The following is a 5,623-nucleotide window of genomic DNA, read 5'->3' on the forward strand; positions in this document are numbered from 1 at the left end:
CATGTGACTGTAGGCCAGGCAGCCCCGGCTAGTATGGGAAGCCCCACTCTTGATTGTATTAGTTGTGTACCTAGTGCAGGGGTTTTGCTAACAATGGGCATCTGGGGGGCATCTGCTAATCGGGGGCACTGTGGGGTCATCAATACTAAGTAGGGTGTAACTAGAGGCACCATTACAGTGTTGGTACAATCAGGGGCACCTTTCTCGAGGGGGACAGTAAGTGCATTATTGTTAAGTGGGGGCACTAAGGGACATTTTACTACTGAGAGTAGGGCACTTAAAGGGGTACTCTGGTGGAAAACATTTTTTGTTTCAAATCAACTGGTGCCAGAAAGTTAAACAGATTTGTAAATGACTTCTATTCAAAAAATCTTTACCCTTCCAGTACTTTTTAGCAGCTGTATGCTACAGAGGAAATTCTTTTCTTTTTGAATATTTTTTTTTGTCTTGTCCGCAGTGCTCTCTGCTGACACCTCTGTCCGTATCAGGAACTGTCCAGAGCAGCATAGGTTTGCTATGGGATTTTCTCCTGCTCTGGACAGTTCCTGATACGGGCATCAGGTGTCAGCAGAGAGCACTGTGGACAAGACAAAAAAAAAATTCAAAAAGAAAAGAATTTCCTCTGTAGCATACAGCTGCTAAAAAGTACTGGAAGGGTAAAGATTTTTTAATAGAAGTCATTTACAAATATGTTTAAATTTCTGGCACAAGTTGATAAAAAAAAAAAAATAGCACCGGAGTACCCCTTTAAAAGGCACCATTACTAAACATCAGCCTTAAAGGGGTACTTCGCCCCTGGCATCTTATCCCATATCCAAAGGATAGGGGATAAGATGTTAGATCTCCGTGGTCCCGCTGCTGGGGACCCCGGGGATCACCACTGCGGCACCCCGCCATCATTACTGCACAGAGCGAGTTCGCTCTGTGCGTAATGACGGGCGATACAGGGCCCGGAGCAGCGTGACGTCATGGCTCCGCCCCTCGTGACATCACGGTCCGTCCCCTTAATGCAAGTCTATGGCAGGGGGCGTGACGACTGCCACGCCCCCTTCCCATAGACTTGTATTGACGGGGGCGGGCCGTGATGTCACGAGGGGCGGGCCGTGACGTCACGAGGGGCAGAGCCGTGACGTAACGATGCTCCGGCCCCTGTATTGCCCGTCATTACGTGCAGAACGATCTCGATCTGCACAGTAATGATAGCGGGGTGCTGCAGCAGCGATCCCCGGGGTCCCCAGCAGTAATCAGACCTGGAGCGAACATGCTCCGGAGACTGATTTTAAACGGGGTGCGGCGTGGAAGACCAGGACCCCGGCGATCTGACATCTTATCCCCTATCCTTTGGATAGGGGATAAGATGTCTAGGGGCGGAGTACCCTTTTAATGAGAGTGTGGAACTAATACAAGGGGGAACACTTTTTCTGTGTGTGTGTGGGGGGGGGGGGGTACTATTACTGTGGAAGGAATTAAAGAGGCATCATTAGTCTGGAGGATGGGGCACACAGTTGGCACTATTACTGTATAGGACATAAAGGGTTTACTATTACAAAGGAGGCAGTAGGAAGCTTCTCCTTTTGTGTGGGAAACTGGGGAGATACTGTTACCATAGAGTGTACTGAGGTGGGCACGATTATGGCGGTCTGGGCTGAAAGAAAAAGTGAACGACTCAGATCAGAGAAGCAATCACTGGGTGTGACTGCACTGTAATCACTTACAGTGCAACTGCACTGTAATCACTTACAGTGCAGAGCCCTAATGAGGTGCTTATATGTGAGCTCTCTATGGCCACTATATGATGAAATTATTGGTAAGGTCCCTTTCACACTATAGGTATCATCCTGTAAAAACCTCCGTTATTACTACCGGCAAAAACTCCTGAAAATGGCCGTCAAAAAATCCCATTCCTGTCAATGTGATTTTTTGAACATCCTTTTGCCTCAGGTATGTCAGTTTTTACTAATGTCCGTTATTTTTGCCGGCAGAAAAGACGGTGCATGCACTAAACCGGACGTTAAAATCTAACATTGAAGTCTATGGGAAATGGATGTTAAAAAAACATCCGTTATCATCCGTTATTGCCGTTTTTTTTAACATCTGTTTTTTGGACTGAGCATGCTCAGTACAGGTTTACCAAAAAGGGTTAAAAACCTGATTTAAAAAAAAAGCAGATGTAACTGGTAATAACGGATGATAACGGATGAACAACATCAGGTTTTTTAATAAGAAACCCATTAAAAATAACGGAGGGTGGTCGTCAGTTATCATCCGTTATTACCAGTTATTGCATCAGTTTTTTTTTCATCTGTTATTGTAAAATAACGGCAGGAGGATACCTGTAGTGTGAGAGGGGCCTTATATTGCTATGTTTGGTTTTTTGATACAGGTGTTTATAAAGTAATATCCAAACACAGTGTCCTGGTGACGCATGAAGATTTTGTTACAAATGATGTTTTATAGCTTTACTGCCTTATTTTTTTTATTTTTTATTTATTTATTTATTTTGCAAGTGGGAGGTTGAGGATTGCAAAATATATTGCAAAATATATATCTTATATATCTTGTGCCCCTGATCATTTTAGACCATAACAACACCCCTGGTATGGTGGCAGATGACCATTCCTTGGCCAGTCCCCCCCCACCTAGCCAAGGTTTGTTGTAACTCTTTTATTATATATATATATATATATATATATATATATATATATATATATGTATATAAATAAATAAATACAAAACATAAACCAACATAACAACCAAATAACCATAACAATCATAATCAAATAAGAAATAGCAGGAAAATAAACCTTATAATACACAGAAAATCATAATATCACAAACACATATACAAAATCTATATACAAATATATGGAAACCAAATACCCATAAACCTATAGTTTTTTTTTAAATTTATTTTATTACATTTTTTTTGGGGGGGTGGGGGGGGGGATGGGAGATTGGGTGATTGTAAAATACATGTCTTAGGACTTGACCATTTTAGACCCTAGCAACACCCCTGGTGTGATAACTGATGCCCATTCCGTAGGGTCTGCTCATGGTTTTGTTGTAGAGCACTGTGAGCAGGGACGTGTATAAAAAATTTTTTTTGGGGGGGGGGGGTCGAGGGCAGGGGCTCAAGTAGAAAAAAAAGGCACTTATCATTATAAAAAAAAAATGTTAAGGCAACACAATTCCTAAGGTAAGGTCATGACAGCTTAAAGGGGTACTCCGGCGCTTAGACATCTTATCCCCTATCCAAAGGATAGGGGATAAGATGCCTGATCGCAGGGGTCCTGGTCTTCCACGCCGCACCCCGTTTAAAATCAGTCTCCGGAGCATGTTCGCTCCAGGTCTGATTACTGTCGATCTCGGGCCCGGAGCTTTGTGACGTCAAGGCTCCGCCCCGTGTGATGTCACACTCCGCCCCCCTCAATGAAAGCCTATGGGAGGGGAAGTGACGGCCCTGTGATTGACAGTAATCAGACCCAGAGCGAACACGCTCCGGGGACTGATTATAAACGGGGTGCGGCGTGCAAGATCACGGGGGTCCCCAGCGGCGGACCCCCGCGATCAGGCATTTTATCCCCTATCCTTTGGATAGGGGATAAGATGTCTAAGCGCCGGAGTACCCCTTTAATGAGACCCGCATCACCCCACAGACATACAATTCAGTGAGGGCATCATAGGGCAGATGCATTAAAGGGGCACTCCGGTGGAAAACTTTTTTTTTTTTTTTAAATCCACTGGTACCAGAAAGTTAAACAGATTTCTAAATGACTTCTATTAAAAACATCTAAAAAAAAAATCTATAATTGTAGCTAGAGCTCAAACCATCACATAACACTAGGTGGCGAAAGGCATTTGTATCTTAAAGGGGTACTCCGGTGGAAAACTTTTTTTTTTTTTGGTGCCAGACTGGTGCCAGAAAGTTAAACAGATTTGTAAATGACTTCTATTCAAAAATTTTTAATCCTTCCAGTACTTATTAGCTGCTGCATACTACAGAGGAAATTCGTTTCTTTTTAGAACACAGTGCTCTCTGCTGACATCACGACCACAGTGCTCTCTGCTGACATCTCTGTCCATTTTAGGAACTGTCCAGAGCAGCATATGTTTGCTATGGGGATTTTCTCCTACTCTGGACAGTTCCTAAAATGGACAGAGATGTCAGCAGAGAGCACTGTGCTTGTGATGTCAGCAGAGAGCTCTGTGTTCCAAAAAGAAAATAATCCCCTCCATAATATTCAGCAGCTAATAGGTATTGGAAGGATTAAGATTTTTTTTTTTATAGAAGTCATTTACAAATCTGTTTAACTTTCTGGCGCCAGTTGATTGAAAAAAAAATAAAATAAAAGTTTTCCACCGGAGTACCCCTTTAGGACCCATAACATCTGCAGAGGTGCAGGTTAGTTGCTGACAGGATTATACAAAAAGCACTACAAATCCCTTAGTCCGTCTCTAGTGATTCTGTGCGATGTACAGAGGCCTGTGGAAAATGAAAGAAGCGATCTGATTGGTTGCTATGGGCAACTGCACCACTCTTCCTCTGCACAGGTTTTGATAAATCTCTGAGGCCTGTGGAAAATGAAAGAAGCAATCTGATTGGTTGCTATGGGCAACTGCACCACTCTTCCTCTGCACAGGTTTTGATAAATCCCCCCCACCCGCAGTGTATATAATGCCCGTTCATGGTCATTACCTACAAGGTCACAGCAGTATATCTGAGCGGCCGACATTCATTTCTTCATGATCATTTGCAGGCGGCACCGTCCTATAATAAGATGCAGTAAAAGGCCTCAGCCATGTAATGAAAGAGACACAATAGAAATGAGTGGGGGGGGGGGGGGGCAGATATATATGGGGTCTGGTAGGTCAACACCATTTATTCTTGGGATGTTCTGCCCTTTACTATAACATCTGCAGGTTCATGAAATATCAACCCATCTGAGCAGGTGAAAAATAGCTGCAAATCCTCTGCATAGCGTGGGGACGTGTGTATGAACCCTTCAGATTGATCCGTCCTCTCCAGCGTTGTTGTCGTAGGTTCCAATGACAAAACTAAAGGGGTACTCCACTGGAAAAAAAATAAAATAAAAATTTCAATCAACTGGTGCCAGAAAGTTAAACAGATTTGTAAATTACTTCTATTAAAAAATCTTAATCCGTCCAGTACTTATCAGCTGCTGTATGATCCACAGGAAGTTCTTTTCTTTTTTAATTTTCTTTATCCCTGACCACAGTGCTCTCTGCTGACACCTCTGTTCATGTCAGGAACTGTCCAGAGTAGGAGCAGATCCCCATAGATAACCTCTCCTGCTCTGGACAGTTCCTAAAATGGACAGAGGTGTCAGGTCAGCAGAGAGCACTGTGGTCAAACAGAAAGGAAATGCAAAAAGAAAAGAATTTCCTGTGGATCATAACAGCAGCTGATAAGTACTGGAAGGATTAAGATTTTTTTAATAGAAGTAATTTACAAATCTGTTTAACTTTCTGGCGCCAGTTGATGTGCCCCAGTGGAGTACCCCTTTAAAGGGGTACTCTGCACTTAGACATCTTGTCCCCTATCCAAAGGATAGGGGAAAAGATGTCTGATTGCAGGGGTTCAGCCTGGCACCCAGGAATCCAC

The sequence above is a fragment of the Hyla sarda genome, chromosome 10, assembly GCF_029499605.1.
Source record: "Hyla sarda isolate aHylSar1 chromosome 10, aHylSar1.hap1, whole genome shotgun sequence".
Taxonomy (NCBI): domain Eukaryota; kingdom Metazoa; phylum Chordata; class Amphibia; order Anura; family Hylidae; genus Hyla; species Hyla sarda.